Raw genomic sequence first — 24444 nt, forward strand, 5'->3', positions numbered from 1 at the left:
ACAGCAACAAAACACTGATGGGAAGAAGATAAGAATCAGAATGTTTCTGCTTTTATTATGATTACACCACCTGGGCAAGGTGCTTCTTCCCATCCTGCTGGAGCAGCTGCTGGTCAGTGAGCAGCATGCTGGCATTTATGCGTCTTGGCCCAGAGCCCACCAGCAGGGCAATGAAATCTCATGTCTCTCCATTTAAGAATGTAATTTACAGAAACAAGATCTGTCTTTCCTCTGCCTTCCAGTTAGCGCACTGTTAAACTAAATAAGACATCTGCTTTTGAGCTGGATTGCTGGAGGGAAGTTTTATAAATTACCTTCAGGGTAAAATGCACACAAGGTGAAAACACCCTCAGGATGTGAAGGACCATAAAACCAGACTGACATCTCTGAAGTTCTGGGCTCATCATTCATATGTTACATTTATGTTCATTCTAGGAGGATACATACATATAAAAATGGGAGAAGATGATGATGATGAAACATATTTAAACAAAAGTTTGCGTATTGAACAAATAGGACTGACAATGCAAGGGTTCTAGAACTGAAAGATTAGCACAAGGCCACTGCTTTCCCTGCACCTGAATTAGCCCTCACCATTAGCAACAACTCTGGATGTTAAAAGTTTGCCTTACATACACACACACACACACACACACACACACACTATTATTTTGATCTCTGGAACAATAAAGATGATTTCTATTTTCTCTATTAAATAACAGTCTTTCAACTGAAAATGTAGCTTTCAGTTCCTACTTTCGGTGAAAACATATATTGCAGTAGTTTCCAAGCAATATTTAAAATTACCAACTAAATGACGCTGATTCCTTGACCATAGTCACCACAAATGTCATTCTGTGTCCACGCCTCTCTGGTGGCCAGCAAGTCAGCCTTGTGTCATTCAAAAACCCTAGGACCTGAAAGGTTGAATCGTCTCAAAAACAGATGCTAGAAGTCTCAGATTGTTATCCCAGACAATGGTATCGTCCCATCTCAGAGATGTGCACTCCTCAGGGAATAAGAGCCAGGAAAGTTCACTCTAGCTTCATGCACCTGGGGAACCGTGGGGAGATTTAATTTGCTCACTTAGCCAGCGGGTAAGCATCTTGGGTCTTGCATTTTAGAGGGAAATCAGGAGAACCTGGTTTTTGTGAAAAATGCAGCCTACAGGGCTGGGTTGTCAGCCCTAAACAGGCTGATCCAATTCCTCTGATTTCAGGGCATGAAGCAGAAATGTTAGTGGCTAAAGGTCTTCACTGGAAACCTCCCCTCCCTGCAAAAAGTGAAAAAATCAAGAGGTACCCACCGGTCACAGGGAAGCTGGCTAATTGGCTGTGAGTGGTCTGGCACTACATTAGCCTTCTGACTGGCTGCCATAGTCTTCCTTTCTGAAAAGGTGGTGTGAAAGAATCTGGACAGATGCTGTCGAGTCCCTGATCATGCAGAAGTCTAAGGGTTCATAAACACCCTTGTCGTATTTGACTTTTCTTCTGAAAATGTTAGTCTAGACTACAAAGACAAAATATATTTTCCCTATTCTGCTGAAAATTATTTTTGTTAAAATTTCAAGCTGAAAAGCAGATATTGTTTAATAAGTTTAAGAACAGAGAACATAAAAATTACACAGACCTTAAAATAACAAGAGTTGCAGAGAAAACACTTGCTTCAACCACTTCTCAACAATGCAAGTTTTAGTTGTACTTTAAACCTTTGAGTATTTTACTGGGACTTGCAGAAAATAACTTGAAAAGGAAGGAAGATAATGATGATGAAAGGACAGATATTTCTAAACTAGGACTTCTCCTACTTCATAAACCAGACCAATAAAAATAAGGTTTTATTTGATGAGTTAAACTCATTTATTTATTTTAGAGGCTGTGGGTGAACCACCAGTATTGAAATAGAAGTAAAAAAGTTATTTTGTTTAATATTTCAAATTAAACTAGTGGTTCTCCCTTTACAGAAACACACCTTGAGCAGAAGACAATAGAAAAAGACAGAGTCCTGCTCCGAATGGAACAAGATCACTGACGTGCTGTTTGTTAGCAACCCTCACCACTGCTGCCCTAAGTGCTGTCCTAAATGCTGGGTACAACACACCAAGCTATTAAAAGAATTTGCTGACTTAACAAATGTATCTCAGAAAAGTTCTTTGCATATCTAGAACAAGGTTAACAAATATTGAAATCTTTCATAAAAAGAGTCCATGATTTATACATTTCCACAAGTTGCTATAGCTTGTGCTGATTAGTTTCTGCTTAAGACTCTTTTCCAGCTGCACCCAACAAAATCCTCAGTCGACAACAATGTCAAATTAACTTGAGAACATCTAATGTTTTATTCATATGTATTTTCCTATGTAAGAAATTCTGGATATATTATTTTGTACCACTGAGCTGTATCTTTCTTTAGGTTATAATAATGGGCATAATACAAAATGTATTGGGGAAGAGAGAGAATTTTTATGCATACAATGTTTATGACATTGTTAAGAATAAGTCTTTCTAAGGAGAATTCTCCCTTCCAATATAAGACCTGCATAAACAACTTACACGAAACACTGGGAAGTGGGAACATCTCTAAAATTAGAGAAGTTACATACTGAATCTATGGGCAATTTATTATGAGTAGTAACTGCATAGATGCTAAACTAATTACATTATTCTAGTCTTTCATATATAAGAAATGATGGTTGTATATTGACTCTGCAGAACAGGAAGAAAGTGTTTTAGGGAATCTTACTTTAGACATTAAGTTCCAAAGCTTCTTCCAGTTATATGTTGCTTGAATGACCTTTATTACCCGTGTGGTTGTAAAGGAGGTGCACAGACCTCAACAATGGGTTGAATTTATCAGTGAGCTCTTATGAGGTGTTATAGCCACATACAAGCATTAGGTTATGATTTTTTAACATATTCAGGAAAACTTATCATAAGAAAAGTTCTAGCAAGTCAACTGAAAAAAAATTTTTTTAGGATATTGCCTTAGAAGGATTATTTTTCCTATTTGGTTTAGTAGATTTTTGTGTTTAAGGAGAGTGGGCTAGAAATAGGACCCATAAGCACTTGACTGGACAACTCTAAACTATTATGTAGTATGTCTACATATTAATTTCTTACCTAGTACTTCTAGACACATTAGGAAAACATTTTGTGTGAGTGTATGTGCATGCATGTTTTCCAATATAAATAGAGGAGGGAGGGAAAACCTCCTCGTAATTTTACTCAACACCTGTAAATTTACAAAAAGTATCTGGATAGCATTTAAAAAATTTTTTTTAAACAGCATGAGAATGGCTATTTAATTAGTAGTAATTTAAAGGGGCGCCTGGGTGGCTCAGTGGGTTAAGCCGCTGCCTTCGGCTCAGGTGATGATCTCAGGGTCCTGGGATCGAGTCCCGCATCGGGCTCTCTGCTCAGCAGGGAGCCTGCTTCCTCCTCTCTCTCTCTGCCTGCCTCTCTGCCTACTTGTAATCTCTCTCTGTCAAATAAATAAATAAAATCTTAAAAAAAAAAAGTAGTAATTTAAAGATTCTGACACCTCCTAAAATCTTCTTTTGAATCTTATAAATTAAATTCACTCTAAAGTTTTAGACATGTTTACATGTTTGCTTTAGCTTACATAATAATATCTTAATATATATGTTTAAACTGCAGTAGCTTGCTGTCTATACACTTTATCTTTGCCATTATTGCAAAGTATATATTTATCAATAAAATGCAAGCATTTTATAATATTACATTATTACAAACATCTACATTCCTTCATATCTGCACATTTTAGCAAAATCACAAATCACTAACCTTTGAGGTTATCACAGAATTTAAAAATGAGTTTGAGACCTTATTTTCTGGTTGCATCCTTTAAAAAGACATTAACCAATTTCAAACAAATTAGCCAATAAGCCAGCAGAAGAAAAAGGAATCATTTTCAATTGTTAAAATTAAGTTATCTAAGACAAGTAGATCATTACCTCCTATTTATAAAAATTTTAAGTCACTTTTTTATGAAAATAAGACATGTGATTTTCACTTTATTATCAATTCAAAAACAATCTGAAGATAAGACACATAGAAATCAGAATTATTTATATAAACTTCTCTTATTTTTTATTGGTATTGCTACAAGGGAATGCTACTTTCAGTAATCTTTCAAAGCAGGGATTTGAGAAGCTATTGCTAATATCTGTATTAGGAAAAAAAGATAGGGAATTTCAATACCATATAGTTTTACGTAATATAATTCCTCGCAACACTTTTAAAAATGGAAGTTTAAATTTAAAGAGTTGTGACACAGGAAAAATAATAAATTAATGAAATAGCATTCAATTCTTATTTTCAAAGGTTAGAAGTAAATTATTTTTACTATTAATGAGAAGTGTTAACTGAACATTTTAATTATTAGACTACTTAGTCAAAACAATAAAGCAATGGGTCAATGAACAATGACATGAATTTTTCTTTTTATCTGTTGTGTGTTAGCACATAACAGGGGTGGAAACAAATCTGTGATCCCCCTTCCTGGTCTTCATTCATTTAGTAGTGTGTACTAAATGTGGCAAAGTTAGATTTGCTGGTGATGAACTCAGGATAAAATGAAAAAAATGTGAACCTTGACCTTTTTAACACTACTTAAAAATCAGAACCAGACCCATCAGCACACCACCCGATGGCCTTCAGCCTAACAAACTGGAAACCCGATCTCCCCGTCATCCGCCCGCAGAAAGTTCCCTTGTCAGACTGAAGCTAACAGCAAACTCCTGGTGCTCCCTGTAGCCTGCTCCCTCCAGACCAAAAGCCCAGAAAGATTCTAAGTCAAGCCAAACTTCACACGGTATCTAGAATTTACAGTAATATTGTATCTAAGACATACTTCTGAACTCACCATTTCCTGTGACTTGTTTTCTAATTTCATTTGTAAGACAGAAAGAATATAAATTTTGACTGAACAAGAGAGAATGCTTAAATTTTTATTGCTGGACCACAGAAATGCCATCATCTGTGCTCACCACATCCACACTTTTCAGTACTTCTCTCTTATAGTATTATCATGTGAAACTGATCAAAATATCCTAACTTAATCAGTCTGCACTTTCATTGACTTAAATTTCTTTCTGTAAGAAATGTTTCTCAACTATTCTCAACTCCAAAATCTTTCTTCCCTATTTTGTCCTTGATTCCAGGACTTTTTATTTTAGATCTCCTTTCTTACTTCTCCAACCTCATACATTTGTAGTAATAGAAAACATAGTAGGAAGATGACAACTATTTGGTATAAAGTCTAGTACACAACTGAGTTTGTGTTTATTTCAAGGAGAAACAAAGATGACTGAAAATACCTGTTGTCCTCTATTTTTTTTCAAATTGGAAAACATGGAACCAGGCAAAAATGAGGAGAAATTTTACAACAAATTAAGCTAGGGTGATAAAATCCATGGGGGAAGAGAAGGAGATTAAATGACATTAAAAAATATCCAAGACTTCATTTGATTAACTTTAATCTAATTATAAAAAGTCACTGCTCAGTGCCCAACCAAATAAGGAGACCTCAGAAGGTTTAACTAACAGGGAGGGGGGAAAAAAAAGAAGAAAGAAAAAAAGAAAAAAAAGTTGGTTAGAGAAGTAAAAATAATGCTGAATTAAAGCACTTGGAGGCCAATGGCTTTGAACCTGGGCTTCACCAGTCCGTCCAACCAGCGAGGCCGTCTGCAGAGGTTTGGGCTCTTGTTAACAGAGCCCTCATTGTTTCCAAGGCAGTTAGAAAAATGCTGCTTTATATCTCCTCACACCACAGGCTCCGTGCACAGCCCCGAGAAAAGGCGGCTGAGAGTGTACAATCCACAGGAAGAAAAAAAATGCATGGATATATACACAACCCTTAACCTCCTCACCAAACCCCCCCCCATACAGAAAAACACATTTTTCTGCTATAAACTACCTCAAACTCAATTCCTGGCTCACAAACTGTGGTAAAGGATGTTATGGTGGTGCATAATTTATAACTGGAAATTTCTGATTCATGTGGGATTTGGGGCATTTCTTTGCCCTTTACCCACTGCCTCTCCATTTCCACCTCAAGCACGGGGAGGTGAAAGCCGTCAGGCAGTGGGGCCAATGCCATCAGGCAGTGAGGAGATAAACACTGCATTTTTGAGAGTGCAGTTATTCCACACCTGTTTAAAATGTTTATACAGTAATTAAAGATTAATGCTTATTCCAGACCAGATAAATATTAGACAGTGCATGTGTGTATATACATATATGAATCTGCAATGCTGCAGAGAACAAAGATTTTATTGTATCAGGCTAACTTAGAGAAGGGTACACGCTTTAGAAAAGCCTGAGCTTCACAGAGTTTACATTACAGAGGGGAAAAAAGGCTTAAAAATGTTAAGTGGTTGGAGCTACTGAGTGCCATACAGAAAGCAGGTAGTTAGTTGTGAGTATGAGCTAATTCTGCTGCTAATCGTTCGGTTTTCTATTTATTGAAGAGTGGGCCTTAGTTTATTTCCAACCGGCAGTCAGTTCAATGGGTCAACTCTAACTTGCTTACTAAAGTTCAACAATCAAAATCTACTGAGACCATGACAAGGAAAACATTTAAGTTTTTTTTTCTTTAATTACTAACTATATGATAACAAGTTTTATTCCTAATTTAGAAAGAGCAAAGCAATAAACTGGTTTTGGTTAAGAGCTCTGGGCCACACTACAGCATCATCATCCTCCAAAAAGAGTGGGAAGCCAAGTGTGAACAGAGCAGAAGCTGTGATGGTGTCCTTGGCCCAGGTGCCCCAAGGGCGTCCCCAAGTCCTTCTGGACAGTAGTACATGGTACATGCTTAGCATGGTTTGCTAATGTCCTTTTCAGGAAGAAAAAAGCACCCAGCACACTACCTTATGGAATGATAACACAAATACATTTTTTAGTTTTTAATATACCGATAGTTTTTGTTAACATTTTAACTAACATCAAAAAAAGTAGTAAAAAAACCCTCAGTGTTGTCTTTCAGTTTATGCCAAAATATGCTTCTGACAAATTGTATGGATGTATTCAGCCACATTTCCCAATTTATTTGCAATAAGTTTACAGAGACTAGGTGCTTCCTTCTGATGATTTTTAATGCATGGAAAAATCACCTTGAACTCAAAAGAGTTGTAATTAGTGACAATTTTTAAAATCAAAATATTCACACTTTGCATTTTCTTAAAGTGCACACCAATAGAGTCAAAATAAGGATTACTTCAAAAAGTGGTTAAATAAGTCTCATAAAATAATCTTAACATGTTTCCCATAAAAGAAAAAGGTTTTCTCCCCTCTGAAATATTAACAAAGATACATTTTTATTGATACTATTATAGGGTAATACATGCAATTAGGCAAGTTTTAAAGGTAATAATAGGGTTATTTCTGACAGATTTGGTAGAGTTCACAGGCAAATATAGACAGAAATTATTTTGACCAATCTAGAATCCATTCATTTGGACTTTACAATACTGTGCACTCAGACCACCAGAACACTGTGCATTCTACCACCAGCCAACTTACTGATGCCAACCCCGCTGAAGAATGCAAACCTGAAAGGCTTCTCTAATCACTGCACAAGAAGGTCCCTACCATAAAGATCCCTAGAAACGTGTGGACACATATCTTGGAGAAAAAAGAGTTAAGAGAAAATTTCCTTCTACTGCTTGAGTAATTTTGAATTACAGAAAAGTATGGCTTTAAGATATTTAATAAAAATAAGTCAACAAATCAAAGAGAATTCTGAGAAGACAAATCAGAATAAAGGTTAAAATTGGCTTATGAAAATATGAAGAAAAACACACCTTCAGGAATACTGATAACAGAAGGCAGAATGGAGGTGGGAGAAACAGGGGCTATCACTAATCCTAAAAGTTCTCATCACTAATCCTAAAAGTTCTCAACACACACACACACACACACACACACACACTCTCTCTCTCTCTCACACATTTTCTTTTAGTAGCTATATGAAATAAAAGAAGTTAATTTAATTTCTTGTGGTAATCATTTTGTAATGTACAATATATATGACTTAAGTCATCATGCTGTACAGCTTCAACTTGCACAGTGTTGTATGTCAATTATATTTCAATAAACAGACAAAAAAGAAATAAGGAGTAGAATCTTAATATAAATTTGAAGTTTAAAGTGTTCATTTAAAATCAACAACTCACTGATTTTATCTATTTTCCTCCCAAAAATATTTCAGACATCTTATAATGCCTAAATTGAAATAACCTGAAAAGAAAATATTAAAATAAGGATCTGAAACTACACTGTGACAGGAGGAGGAAAACACAGGACAACAAGCTTCCTTTAGTTCCTAAGTGGATATACAACTGAAGCAAGAAGGGAGCCCCCCTGGGTTGCGTAGTTCATACTGTTTGAATAAAAGGAAAATGCTACTTCTTCAGGAATACTTTTCTCTGGCAAGAGGTGCATGAGTTCTTATATACGGATACTGAGTAACACAACTGGGAATGTTTTCAAAGGTGTCTTTAGAGATGCTAAATTTTTCCTCTAGTTTTTGACCTTCCTATTTCTAACTAGCACCATTAAATAAGTGGCGGGGGTGGGGTGGGAGGTTGGGGTACCAGGTGGTGGGTATTATAGAGGGCACGGCTTGCATGGAGCACTGGGTGTGGTGAAAAAATAATGAATACTGTTTTTCTGAAAATAAATAAATTGGAAAAAAAAATAAAAGGCAAAGGCATCCATACATCATAATGTAGGGCAGGCCATTCAGGTGAGGGGAGAGAATGAAAATGTGGTTCAGGTACGTTTCTCTAGGGTGATCTAATTTAAGGCAGATAGAGGGTATATAAAGTAGAGAAGAGGTTGGCATGGTGTCATGCTTTTAACAGCAATGATTTCAGACTTGCTTTTGGCAGAAGCTGGGGAGGGCTGTCAAGATCTTACTCCCTGGTGAATGTCTGGTATGTGGGTATTCTGAACTGTTGATCTGTGTGAGAGCCGTAGCTTTTAAGATGTTCACGCAGTAAAATTTCTGACATGGCTAGGAATGCTGAAAAACCTGGGACCATCTTACCCCTAATTTGTTGGCAGGGCAGGAAAAGTTGACTGAAATGCTTATAGGTGGAAAATAATTTTTAATGTTAAAAATTAAAATAATTTTTAATGTTGAAAAATAAAAAGCTGAAAATCTGCAGAAAAAGGAATCACAGGACCCAATGTTTGGAACCACACTGTGAGATAAAGAATCTTCTCTTGGAACATTTAGTGGGCTCTTTATCCTTTCATACTCTGGAGGACACCTGCTAATGGCCAGAGAGAGGGGTCTTCCCCAACTACCTCCCTGTGCTTTCTCTTGGTGTGCTAGCAACAAAAGCCCAGGCAGAATGATTTCTCGGGGTGTTTCCATAAACCCTGGCATAGGGGAGGCAGCCACTGGCACTTGTATGCCCTAGAGGAGATCCTTTTATTAAAAACTAGGTGCTGTGGGTTATGGTACTCTCTATGCTTTTCTACCCATGAGCTGCCCCCAGAGGAAGTGGCGCCTACTCTCTCTTGCAGTTGGGGAGGAGCATGTCACACCTGGTGCTTGCTTTTCTGGGTAGAGGGGAGAACAAGGCCATGACAAGCAGTTGGACACCACTGTGCTTTGCCAACATGCTGTTTTTGGCACTTGACTTAATTCAATGGCCACTTTATACTGGTTTTTCTTCAGAAATAAGCAGTAAAATCAATGCTTGTTTCTTTCAGCCCCTCCTTGCTCCTCATTACTGGATGACAGCCCCATAACTGGTATGACAGATCTGCATATAAAGCCAGGACATACCTGCCATTGTACATGACTGAGAAGAGCTAAGGAGGAGCATCCAGCTTGTACTTTCAGCAGTGACTGTGCACTCAATTCTTAGAAGCAGAATATGTACCGGTGTCAATCACCCCACAATCTCAATCTCCCCCCTGCCCCAGCATGTGTACATAGCACAGTTGCAAAGCAATCCAAGCCAAATCATCATTGTGGCTCTTTGCTTGTCATAGAGGAAGCCTCAGATTGGCTGTATGGGTACAACCTCAGCACATTTTGTCTTTTAAGAGGAGGAAATACAGTCCAGTGCATTACCTTGAGATAAATATTTTTTTAAAAGATTTTATTTATTTATTTGACAGAGAGAGGGATCACAAGTAGGCAGAGAGGCAGGCAGAGAGAGAGAGGAGGAAGCAGGCTCCCTACTGAGCAGAGAGCCCGATGCGGGACTCGATCCCAGGACCCTGAGACCATGACCCGAGCCGAAGGCAGCGGCCCAACCCACTGAGCCACATACCCCTTTCTTTGAACATATTCCTTTTAACAGAATCATTATTTTTGTTATACCCAAGACATACCTACAAAATTTAAGAAGTCATTTACAAATAGTATTCAAAACAAATGCAAAATATACATGATTAAACTAAGCTATATCAATAGTTTTATTTTCCTATATTTCATGTTTCATAGAAGGCACACATGATAAATTTTACCCATAAATTTATGTAAGCAAAAAAAAAAAAAAAAAAAAAGAATGGGGCCTGGGGAATTGATAATATCACCTATGCCATGTGCTGTAAAAATAAACTCAGGGTCAGCCCCAGACATTTACATTTATTTTGCATATGAAACAAATCCAGGTTTGGGTGGCATCCCCTTATGAGAGAGTACCTCTCTAAACTGAACACAGTCATTCATAACCCTATTCCCCCCCCCCCCCCCCCCCGCCAATACTTAAACTGTTATCTAGTTACGCTGTGAATATCCAGAAGGAGAGTTACCAAGTACCATGGATTAAGAAAGGGCTGGCCGGGAAAGGGGAGAACAAACTGGAAAACCTCCAGCTGGGGCCTGTTTGTGACTTCTTGGCCTCACTGTTTGAGACTTTCTGGCATTTTTATTGCCTGTTGTCTCAGTGATAATGTGCAAGCATAGAGATATATTAAAACCCTAAGTAAATATATTCAAAGAGGGAAAAAGAATAGGTCATTAGAGAAAAGAGCAGAAGAACGTTCATTTTGAAGTAACACATATAGAGTATGCAATATTTTAATTTTTAAAATTGCCATAAAAGTGTAAGTCAAGGCTATTATTATTTCAGTTGAGGGCTTTGGGGAGCACAGGCAAATAAATTATAAATGACATTCCATGAAATGAAATGCTAAAAGAAACCAATGGTAAGCTGGACTTTTCCTACCCTTATTTGCTACAGAATTATTTCTTTATGAAATTGTGAAGGGACCAATCTACCAATTTTATAAAAGAAAAGCATAACTTGCCTCATTTCAGACAGATTTGTTCTATGCTAAATAGAACAAAATTGCTGTTGTAAGCTGCTGTTGCTAATAATAAGGAAAGCCAATTATGATGTATTCTTGTAAGGATTTTAAAAAAATAGTTACAAAACAGCTCAATTCTTTTCTTATTAGTCACATAATACTTTCGACAAGAACATAGTCCAGACTAAGATTAACAACATGGCAAGCTTCTTGCCCTTTTTTCCTTTTTTTTTCCCCCAGAACAAATACATGATATTGTTATCACGGCCAGGCAGTCCAGATGTGCTGGCAACTTACTCTTTCTGTGTGGTGCACTGAGCACCGTTAGGTACCAGACTCTTTCCTGGGCAAATGAAGTACTTAATTCTAACTTCTAGGTAGTAGAGCATACTCCCACCCCTATGATTGGATAGTTATCTTCCCACATCTCCTTTTACAAAATAATCTTTCCCTTGCCCATCATTCTCTCTTACCCACTTATTACCGTGTGTTTTCTCACAGTGGACAACAATGCCCTTGGGGTGGCCCACAGCACCCAGCCCAGTGTCTGTCCACAGCATGCAGTGGTGAGCTACTGAGGACATCCACCAGGCTGTTAGTAGGAATATCTTATTTTTCACAAAGGCAACACATTATATTTTAACTGTAAAAATTCAATCTGTGTTAGTGATAATAATTCAATACTTTTATTTACATTCTTTTGCCTATGACTTGCATGATGTGTGATATATATGCCTAATAACCAAGAGAAGTGATGATGAATGCTTTATGGAAAGCTTGAAGATGAAATGAACATACTGGTTTGTAACCAGACTCTTTAAAGAAATTTTTTTCCCCAATTTCTCTGTCAGAATGTACTCTTTATACAGGGATATGATAGTCCTCTGAATAAAACAGCCTGCATTTGCTAGCTATATGTGACAACATCCAAAAGGGGTACAATATATCACCAAAACAGCTCACAAACTGGCTAGTCACATTATTTATTACGAGCCACACATGTGACAAATTATTTAACTCAGTTGATCCTAATAAGTCAAAGAGCAAGCAATTAGCTAACTCAGTCAGAGGGCTGTTTGTGGCAATTTATAGATGCGCTCAAGCTGTCCCAGCACTTCAAAGCCCCATTAAGGGGAAACCTTTTAATGACTCACTTGAGATGACAAGTATTACACAGCACATATGGCAGCCAAGAATTTGGCAGCCTATTCTGTTACACTCGGCCTCCCCGCCAGCCCACCCCTAGCCCCCAACAGCTGTTTACGTGTTTTCAGTCTGTGCTTTGCTGCTGTAAGCAGACACGGCACCATAGAATCAGGCAACAGTGTTTTCAGGAGCAACAAGTGACACTAGATTATTGCATCACACAGGTTTCGGGAACGCCTAAAATCCACACTTTTATGGGTTTGGGTTGAGTTATTTCACAGGGGAGGAAGGACAGAGAAACAGGGACAGACAATGAAGGTCAGCTCTGGTGACTTTAGGCAAGTCACTTATTCCGACCCTGTGTCTCTATATGAAAATGAAAGTTAATAATACCCTAGCTTACAGAGGTGTGGGGAGAAGGAACTAAGTGAAGGCAAGTACAGCTCTCTGAAGATGGAAAGGGCGGTCGTCAGGATGGTTATTACTTATGGCATCATGAACTGTGTGGGTCAGAGGGTGTTCTGCACCCTCACCTTCTCACAGCACTTCTCCTTAAGACAGTGCTCACTTGGGCTAGATCCACATCTGCATCCTTAATTCCATCACTAGGCCCCCGGCACCCCTTTCGGAAGAAGAGCGCAATGCCACAACTCAGCCGTTCAATAAAGGAATGGAATTTTGAGCAACAACTTCCCAGAGGGACGCCTGCCTTGGGGCCACTTGTTCCTGGAAACAGGGCCCACAACCCGTTTAGGCACTTAAAAATGAAATATCAGCTGACACTCTCAATATTCGGGCAGCACTGAAGAAACAAGCGCGATGGGAACAGGACTGAAATTTCTGAAGATGTTGACTACGTAAGAAGCTGAGAGACCTCAACACCAAAGCAGCATGCTTCTTTTTCAGTGATAACGGTCCTACTTCTTTATCTGGTTTCAAGGACCTCAGTAAGGCCAGCCTGGTGAAAGACAAGCTGAATGGATACGAGCAGCTGGTGACAGCAGGAAAACACAACACCCTCTCATACCTGTGGAGGGGCCAGAGTGTACGAAGAAAAGGCAAGTGTCAACTTCTTTCGAAGTACGGGCAGCCATGAGAACTCATTAAATCCTTTGACACCATACACTCACTTTACTCCTGTGAAACAATCCATTGATTGTGCTTTCGTGTTCCCCACCAGCCACAGCTGCATCGGAGCCATGCTGTAATTATAGTTTGCAGGAGGTGAACGCGCCAACAGGAGGAAGGGGAACCATGTTCTTTCACAGGGCATAGAAGTATGCCACCCCACAGGGGACAGGACAGCCACCAGGCCTGCAGTACTAGGACTCACTCTGTTCTTGACTCTAGCTATTCACTTCGGCCTGATAGGATTTCAAATTTGCTATTTTGGTTGCATAGAAAAAGCTCAACAGAAGAAATGTGAAGTTTAAGAGGTGATACGGAAAAAAGAGTGAAGAGGTGGACATTGCTTTCATAGTTGCAATTTAAATTTTCAAATCTTCCTGCTAATACCCCTTAGCAAAATGGGAGTCACCTCGGGGATGTCTGGGTGGCTCAAGTGGGTTAAGCATCCAACTCTTGATTTTGGCTCAGATCATGACCCAAAGTCATGGGATTAAGCCCCGCATTGTGAGAATCGAATCTGCTTGAGGTTCTCGCTCTACCTTTCCCTCTGTCCCTCCCCCTGCTCATGCTCTAAATAAGTTTAAACAAACAAACAAACAAATAAATAAATAAAATCTTCTGGGATCCCTGGGTGGAATAGTTAGTCAAGCAACTGATTCTTCTGCTCTGGTCATGATCTCAAAGTCTTGAGATCAAAGGTCTCCCTGCCCCAGTCCACTCTGAGCTCAGGGAGGCATCTGCTGAAGTTTCTCTCTCCTTCTGCCTCTTCCTGCACTTGCTTGCACTCTCTCTAAAATAAATAAATAAATCTTTAAAAAAGGGGGAAGGGGAATCACCTCATATTTGAGTCCTAACAAAATCCCGCTAATATATTATGGGGCAGCCTCTCAACTATATTATTTTGAAGTGCTATGTTGGGGTGGCTGGGCGAGAAGGAAGAAATGTTAATTAAACATCAATCAATTGTAGTTGCCAGGCTTCAAGAGGGCATGGAACAATCCGTTTTTAAAAAGAGGTTAAAAAAAATTTCTGCAATTATTGCAAGTCTGACCTTATAATTACAAGAGTTTGATGTCAACAATACTTTAGGAAGCACTTTGAAAAGCAATATATTAGGGATGGGAGGAATGACTATATATATATATCCATGGAATGAATGAAATAGCAGATGTCCTCGTGTTATGCACTGAAGACTTGTGGCATGGGACAGACCTTCCAATGGCAGCACCAGCCAGAGATTCAAAAGCCCGGGATAAACGTGGTGTGCTCTGAGAAACAGATGACTCAGGGAGGTATCAAAAGTGTCTCTAAAGATACTGAATAAAACTGTTTTATAAAATGTGAGTAGAAAGAACCCTCACGATTTCTAAATATCCTAATTTTATTTAAAGTATGTATATATCCTTAATTTAGTAAATTAAAACTTATAGTCATTTGACCATTTGTCACATTCCTCAATGTTTAATTATTCAGCTGGCTTAGAATACTTTTTGTTTCTTCTCTTTGGAAACTATGTGACTGCTTCATATTTGAGGTTACTTGTCCTTGGGCACATACAATCTAAAATAAAAAGAATATAGAACTATAGAATAGTGTAAGAATATACAAAAAAAATTTGATTGAAAGAGCTGTTTCAAACCAACGAACTTGAAATAATTTCAAAGAATAACAATTTTGATGTCTGTGATAACAATTTTGATGTCTGTGATTCAGATTTCAGTTCCAGAAAATATTGGCATATCTTTTAACAAAATATGTTGTTTCTTCTATTTGCAAATGCATATGTAAAGTCTAGAAGGATATGTACCAACCCAATCTCTGAGTGTCAGGATTAAAATGATTTTTAAAGGTATATAAATGCCACGAAATACATTATAAAAAGATTTTAGTCAGTTAACACACACATGTGTGTGCATGCACACAAAATAAAACCCAAGGCCCCTGTGTTACTGACTCAAAACAAACTAAAAACCAGAATTATATAAGTAGATTAGAAATCTTATGACATTTTCAGGGTATAGATTCTTCAAGATTATTCTTAAAGTAAGTGTATTATATCTCAAGATACTCAATGTGTTGTTCCTTGTAGTATCACCAAATATTTTCACAATTTCTATTTGCCAAATATTATGCCAAAGTAAACTTGACAAAGTAAAATTTGCTCCAAATAAGAATAACACATTGTTAATCTTTTAAAATATGTGCTCAAAATAACCCTATGTAATCTTTTATTGTATCTTCACTTAAAAAAATAAAGATAATGTGGTGTTAGTAAGGCTGAAGATATGGTCTGACTGTGTTTTCTGTTACACTCTGGAGCTGACAGTGATGAGAGAAAAAAAGAGGTTTTCTGAAATGAAACATAAGAGATCATTTATTGATTTATATAATCCTTAACCTAAGGATGTAATCCTCAGGATGTAATAAATAGACTCTGGAAATGAGTGTGATAATTTGTTAAAGAAACAAAGCCATGCCCAGGGTATAGGGAGGCTGCCGTGTCAGGCTGGTAGAAAGCAGAAGCGGCTGGGAGTAGAAGACTATGCTCACGCCCGGCTTTTGGACAATCCCTGATCTTCTGTGATCTTTCTCTCTCTCACTTAATGTGGGAAAGTAGTACTAATGGCGCTATCTTTAGGACTGATTAAATGAGGCTACTCACAGGAGAGCGCTCCAAAAACTCCGACATCCAATAAAAACTAGGTATTTGTACTGTTATTCCTGTTTGTTCAACAAACTTTTACTCAGAATATACCATGAGATCAAAATTCTTCCCTTCCTTATTTTTTTGTGGTGAAAAATAAGATCATTAATTCTCATATGTACTGAGGCTCTCTAATTGTCTGTATTGCCCCTTCCCATGGGGAACAAGCCAGGACAAAGAGACCTTGCAGGAACAAACACCTTGAGGAACACCATAGCTAGAATGCCAGCATAATACAACTTTCTGCTACTCCTTTGCAGTGGAGTCGTGGTCCTCAGAATAACAGCAAAAAGTAGCTAGCCTCAAGCTCTGGTTTCTGACATGCTGATGACCAGCAGGGTGGGTCTTCTCTCTTCCCGTCAGGGTCACCTCAGAGAAGTCCCACTGCTAGAACTGGATGCTGTCCACCCCTGTGGTGGGAGGAACTGTGCTCACATCACTTTCATAAAGTCTCACAGTTAGACCCACAGAAGAGTGGTCTCAGTTTGCAGCATATTCCCAGATGTTCAGCAGAACCGATGGGAAATACTAAAGGGACTAAAAAAGGTTAAGGATTGAAGGCACACCTTCTTTTTGTCAAGTTGTCCATTATCCTCTTTTGACTTTGGACATCTATAGAAAAGCACATTTTGGAGGGGAAAATGAATTTTAGACACATCCAACATGGGTCATTTGTAATATACCGAGAGAGACATTTAAAGATACAATGGCTGGCAGGTGCACTGCTTCGTTGGTGACCTGGCCCGACAGATCTTTACCAGGTAGATCCTAGGATGTGGCTTTTAGAGCAATTTCACATTTTGTGAGTAATACTTCCCCTAGGGAGTAAAATTATACAAGATATAAGATCTATACCCAAACTCTTTTGCTCTATGAAGCAAACTTTCACCAGTTAGAGGTCAGCCTCACCTATCTGCACCCTCAGCTTGCTGGATCATGTGACTGGCTCACATCCTGTTCCCAGTATCTGTGCTACATAATTGTGTGCAGAATTATCATCTTTTAAAAAAGTCCTCAGTTAGTCCTTAGTAAAACAATCTACATTAGTTTATTGCTTGGGGATATCCTTCTAGTTTTACAACTGGGTGTTCTAAGGGAGGTTGTGATGTGTTAACCCTCGAGAACATAACCAGCAACCACGGGGGAATTCTTGGCTCTGCAGAGGTATTCCATTTTGTGTAGATGTGGAAGTGTGACGTCTAGTCCTGTGGGGCTGTGCTCTAACATTTCTACTGGCCACACAGAATGTCATGTGAAAAAAGAAAGTTACATTCACAGGAATGTGAGAAGGCTGACATGAAAAATGCCAATGTACATGTTAATGCTCTTAACAGATATTATTTAATCCCTAGAATTGGGAATTGAAGTCTAAACAAACCCAGAGCACTTTCCACAGAATCCAGTGGAGAACCAGTTTAAAAAATTAGATATGCGGAAAACAGCATTTAAGAATAAAATTTATAAGACTCTAAGAGAGTGAATATTTTCCCAGTAGATAGGCACACAGGAGTGCAAATGATAGAAAGTAGAGTACGAAACAGTCCTAATTTTTTCTAAATATCCCTGGGGCCAGGGCTGTCATCACACTCACCACCGCTTATTGTAAGTGATCTCCCCAAGTATGTACGGTGACCATGCAAGGTCAGAGGCTGCGCTGTATTAATTTCGTTATCCACACCAAGCAAAACAATTAATTCTCAATAAATGGGTGGTATTCAGTAAATATTTGCTAAATAAATTATTACATAAAGTTGTGAATAAAGAAAAAGGAAAAACAAATTCAATTTTTTTAAAAGATTATTTATTTATTTGACAGACAGAGATCACAAGTAGGCAGAGAGGCAGGCAGAGAGAGAGAGGGGGGAGCAGACTCCCCATTGAGCAGAGAGCCTGATGTGGGGCTCCATCCCAGGACCCTGGGACCACTACCCGAGCCAAAGGCAGAGGCTTTAACCCACTGAACAAACCAGGTGCCCCAAAGTGGTTTTTTTAAAAAGATTTGTTTATTCATCTGGGGGGGGGAGCATGAGCAGGAAGGGCTGAGGGAGAGGGAGAGAGAATTCCAAGCCCGATGTTTGACTCAATCCCAGGACCTTGAGGATCACAACCTGAGCCAAAACCAAGAGTCAGACGCTCAACCAACTGTGCCACCCAGGCGCCTCAAAGATTATCTCTAAAATCTAGCTATGGATATGGAAAAGATAAAAATTCACTGAGTATTTTCTATTTACAAAGGTATTGGGTACAAAATATAGAAAATTATTTAGCTCTAAGTGGGAAGGATGATTTGACTGTAAGAGAGTCAAACCACTAAAAAGTGACTAAGGAAAATAGAGGTTCTCAGAGTTCTCAGAAATCTTTCAAATGCATTCCTGAAGAGTTTAGATATTGACCTGCTAATAAGGAAACAAGCTGGCTGGGTGAGGAAACTTCAAATGAACTCAGAATTATGAATCAATATAGGCATTTTTATGTTAAAAAAAAAAATAAATATTTCTCAAAGACAGAAATATCTTCTTCTTTCTCATCATGTTACCCAAGTTTTTTATATTGAGATAATATGGAGAAGTTCCATATTAGAGAGATTTTCTCTCATTTTTACATCTTTGTATTTAAGTAGCAGAAAACTCACTTTATAGTAACTTGCCAGGGCAAGCACAGAACAGATGGGTTTAGGTGGTCCCTTTGGAAATGTACTGTGTTTCTAAGACATCTCTTAAAAACTTCATTCATGTAGTTCTGATCTAGATGTTATGCATGAGACATAGAAGAGTGTTCCAAGAGGGGGCAAGTTCTATATGCACTGGCAGGATAGCCTTTCTAGGTGACAGCACTCTTGACCCTGGTTCTGGAATGAAAGGGCCTCGGGAGGCTCTATTCATTTTGCTTCACGAACATATGACCTCATTCCACCTTGGTGATATAGAGAGCTCTTGGATAAACATGAATAGGGAGATAAAGAATTAGTTATATTATTCAGCAAATACTTGAGTTGCTATGTGGGAAAGTGAATAACAATAAGCGATGATATATTTTCTTTAGTAGAGTTGTATTACAGGGGTAGTAAGGCAGAACCTGAAAATGAAAAGGAAGGGAAGGAAAATTTACAGAAATACTTAACTGTTATAAGAAAAAATTTAAAATTTAACTGGGCTAAGTTGGGGCTTACTATTCTTGTTTTACCCAATACTGCTTAGTACCCCTCCCCTTTTTTTTAGCTAGTATTATAAGCACACTGCTGTGGATTCTAGCTATTTTGGTTAATGTCCAAACAGCTGCTATGGTTGGTTAGTTCTGCCAGGGTAACCAGAAAGTAGGCACTTACATGGTATCTTTCAAAGCAAAGATCTAAGGCAATATGTTTGGTGCAGTATTTTCCCAATGACAACCAAATTCCATTAATATACTCAGACAATCATTAGAAACAAAGATAATTGCAGCAGCATAAACAATGCCCCACGTCCAGCTGGAAATCTCAGTCACTGTCTACCCATGACAAGGTCTTTGTCCATATTCTGGAGGACACTGAAATTAAAAAAGTAAGTATATATCCCCACTAGACAGTGATAGTACTTGGTAGAAAAACTGAACTAGTAAGGAAAGATATAAATTGTTGATGATATATGACAGTAGAAATCAAAGAGGAACAAAAAAAGAACATCCTATTATCTTGCCAATTTTAGACTGAACCAAAGGTAAAACAATTCCTGAAGTATATTTCCTAGATGCAAAACGATGGAATTTTGGAAATGGATGTTCCTCTCAGTAAAGAAGGCATTCAACTATTAAAAAAGAAACATGCAAGAGGAAAAGATGGGCACTGAGAAATCAAGTAGACTAAACATATTGGAGAAGCAGCCTTCTCCTATGGAACTAGAACCAGTGATACAGACAATAAACCTGGGACATTGATCCAGAACATAGAAGAAATGAGTAAGGAGATGGAACTCCCCCTGTTCCCCCCCACCCAAAGAGAGAAAGAGAGAGAGAGAGAGAGAGAGAGAGAGAGAGAAGCTATACTATTCTATACTACATTTTAACTGATTTGCAGCCAACCCCTTATTTGGAAATTAAACTTGAAAGAACAGAAATTTTTAAAAAATCATTAAGTGATTTTAAAAAACTGAACAACTGAGATTCGAAATTAAGATGGTTTACTTTTGGGGCATCTGGGTGGCTCAGTGGGTTAAAGCCTCTGCCTTCGGCTCGGGTCATGGTCTTGGGGTCCTAGGGTTGAGCCCCGCATGGGGCTCTCTGCTCGGTGGGGAGACTGCTTCCTCCTCTCTCTCTGCCTGCCTCTCTGCCTATTTGTGATCTTTGTCAAGTAAATAAATGAATCTTAAAAAAAAAAAAAAAAAAAAGATGGCTTACTTTCTAGGCAATAAGCAGGCTGAATATAGGTTTAAGTAATTTCAAACACATTCCTGAAGCGTATCATCATAAATCTCTACCACATAGCCGTGTAAGGGCAACAGTGACCAGTCAAAAGAAGTGAATCTGAAGAAACATTGTGTTTTACTTACAAATGCAAAAATGCGGTCAAAATAAGAGCCACGTAAATAAGACAAATTTATCTATCAAAAAATGCCTGTTCTATTTTTCAGTAAACCTCTCATCTTTCTTCTCAGTGTTTCAGCAGGACGGCTCCAACCTTCATCCCAGAAATCCTACTGAGTTTACTGGAAATAACAGGATTCAGATTACTTAAATGGTTGAGAGCATCTGCTTTCCTGCAAGACGCACAGCAGGATGAAGCAAAAGACATCACTCAAGATCTGGCACGTTGACCAACAGTCAGACGGAGATCTGGCAAGGACTGTAAGTAGAAGGAAGCCTACATAACTTTCCAGAATCACACAGAAAGAGCAGTGTGATTCCAAGTCTTGCAGCTACAGAAAAGGTTAATAGAGTCTTTTCCCAGATAGGACCTATGTCAAGGAAGCTTCATCCACAGAAGATAATCAAAATGATTATTTTTGAACACATATATAAGTAGATTTATTTATGCTGAGAGTTTTATTTTTAGAAGTTCTTTTCTAAATCAAACAAGGAAGACACTGGTTTAAAAACAGGGGGTGGCATTTTCAAACTGGAACATACAGTTTATGCTGCCTAAATAAAGCATATTTACCAGGCAGCAGGGGTCTGAGAATTCTTTACAGTTCTTGGTATCTCAAAACTGGAGAAAGAGAAAATTCATGCACAGTACTGTCAGTGAGGTTGACCAAAGAGCTATTAAACCGTTATTGTTGATTTATGGAGATACAAAATTACTTAGAAATACAAATAATTGTTATTAAATAAATAAATAAATAAATAAAATCATCCCCCGTTTAGTCGAGCATGTATGAGGATGTACATATATGTGTGCAAGTGTCAAATATTAATAAAAGCCTGGAGTGAAATAAACCGAAATATAATCAGAAGTATTCTTTCGGTGCTTTGATGATGAGATGATTCGCTGACTAACACGTTTCATATTGTGCAATTAGAATGATTGTGACTTAGGATCACTAAGAGAGAAATAGTGAAATGAAAAGACTCCACATATGGACTTAGGAAGGAAATAAAAACTCTTAAAATTCAGTCTTGAACTCCATGCCATTAGCAACACCTGGCAAGTGACCCACAGTCAGCATCAGTGAGTAAGAGAATCCTAACACAGTTTTGGTTGTTGATTATTTGATAAGCATGGCTTGTAAATATAACTATAGATAGGATCTTATAATTCTGTGGCTCTTGAGTTCATTACCTGATGATATCCAAGAATGGATTTATAAGGATAAAGCAATATGATATAATAGAAAAAAACATGGGTTATCCAGTTCAGAATTCCCTTGTGTTTATTATACCTTTGGGCTTAGCTCCAGTTTTTTCATCTGTAAAAAGCAGAGTTAATAACATGTATCACGCATATAGTTGTGAGGATTAAATGAAATAGTATAATGTCACTTAGCCTGGTTCATAGTAGCTCATAAAATAGTTATGCTAGCAGTAGCAGTATAAGTCATTACCAAGAGAAAAGGTCACTCTTTCTATGCAACTTATGACATGAACCTTTTAAAAAATATATAGTTTTATGGAATTAATCACAAATTTTCATTGGTCTATTTTTATATATTGATCAATGGATTTTAAAAGTAATAAAAAGAAAAATGAAATAAATATCTTAAAGATTAATTTAAAGAATAGAAAGATCTTTCTAAATATATTACAAAACCCATTTTGAAAGCTAGAAAGACTCTCATATATTATCTATCCACTCTAAAGCCCTGTCTTACTGAAAAAATTTAGGTGAGTCTTTAACTTGCATAGACACATAGAGATTAAGGAACAGAGATGCAACTAAAAGTCAGCACACCTGGTACCTAGAGACTTTTCTTCCTACCTATGTACAAATTATTTTGTATATTAAGCCAAATGATTAAAAAATTTCCATCATTAAAATATTACTATTTAAATTTTAACATTAATGTAATTTAAATATAAAATATACCAAAAGGCAATTTTGATCTTGTGTTTTGTTGTCTTATTAACCAAATAAAATTTGCCATGTGGGGCTATACTCTATCATTTCTACTGGCCACAGAGAATGTCGTGTGAAAAAAGAAAGTTACATTCACAGGAATGTGAGAGGGTTGAGATGAAAAATGCCAATGTACATGTTAATGCTCTTAATAGATATTATTTAATCCCTAGAAAGTACATCATTACATGTTTATTTAGTTAGAACTGTTTTTTAATTATTATAAGTGAAACAGTACCTATATAATATTTACCATACAATTTTTAACTAGTGAAGATCTTGATATAATGGAATTACAATTAGAGCAAGAGCCTCAATTTAAGGAAAAAACCACGATCAACCTGCACGTGAGAACTTGAATTACTCAGTCATGGTCCTTCTACCCCTTGCATTTACTTTCCTCACCAACTGGTCCCAAATACCCAATCAAATATCTATGTGAAAATCAGATCCAGACAACCATTCATGAAACTTACACAGTTGAGAACTTTCTTTATAAGAATTATAAAGATCAAAAGAACAGTGCCAACAAAGGAAAATGTGATATAGGAAGGTGATTTATATAGAACTCAAATCGTCAACATTTAATAAAAACCACAAATCCCAGAGTCATAGGGAGGAAATGATGCAACGTAAACTAGGGAAAGCCTACAAATAGGACTGCTAGTCAGTTATGTCTTCACCAAAGTGGCATTTTTGCCAACAAGACTCTTGGCAGCCCTTAGGGGGCTAAGCTAGTACAATTTACCAAATATGGTGGGGAATGCGAAAACATCACAGATATTAGCATTTATTTTTGAGACTAACATAATGCAGTCCACAGGCTTGCCATCGGAGCCTGCAGCCACTAAGTGATAACTGAAGCAGTGGAATGCAAATAATCCATTGGTTCACATTAGTGTCACGCTCATTTGTAAATGTTCTCAGTCCCCTTCTGGCCCTTAGGGTACCTCACTTACTTTTTAGGGGCATAACTCATGGGCAGTATATTTAAAAAGGAGTTAAATTGTGAGAGCACCAGTTAGCAATGATTTACTCATTAAAAAGTGCATTAGGCTACAGTGCCCTGAGCTGCTCGACCTTGTAGCTGATCACTTCTAAACTGTTGAAAAAGAAGTTAGTTATTTACCTACTGGCAGTGGCCCAAGATTTATCTATTTAAAAAGCTACAAGGTTCTATCATTTATCTGTAAGCTCCCTACTCAATGTTAAAATTCTGAAATGCTGATTTAACTATAGGAGGAAACTATGTTGAAACAAGTGAAAAATGAATATAGAACTCTGATAAAACAGGAAATATTTAAGCAATCTGGCACCTCTCCTTGGAGAAGTTAAAAGGATGTTTCAGATAATTTATGGATTTAAGGGGATAAAGCCCTTGTTATAAAGAAATAGGGTCAGAAGGCCCAGAGCACTTGACCCAGAAACGCCATATTGGACTTCTGATTCTGGAAAAGAGCAAAACTCTATAATTTATTAGAAAAACCTGCATGGAAATTAATTTACAGCCTCGTTATCTCCATGCTACAGAGATAAATATAATTATTTCTCATTTTGAAGTTGAAAAAGGAAAGCTATCTTAGAATAAGTGGATTCTCCCACTCATTCTCTTTCTGCTTGTTTATGTTCATCATATATCAAAT

At 37.7% G+C, this 24444-nt stretch overlaps 1 protein-coding gene across 3 annotated transcripts in view; it reads right to left on the bottom strand.

Moving 5' to 3' along the window:
• GMDS (GDP-mannose 4,6-dehydratase) overlaps positions 1–24444 on the bottom strand; it is a 633896-nt gene that overhangs the window by 236966 nt on the left and 372486 nt on the right. The gene's annotated exons all lie outside the window — the stretch shown is intronic.

This window comes from Neovison vison, chromosome 1 (assembly GCF_020171115.1).
Source record: "Neovison vison isolate M4711 chromosome 1, ASM_NN_V1, whole genome shotgun sequence".
NCBI classification, from domain to species: domain Eukaryota; kingdom Metazoa; phylum Chordata; class Mammalia; order Carnivora; family Mustelidae; genus Neogale; species Neogale vison.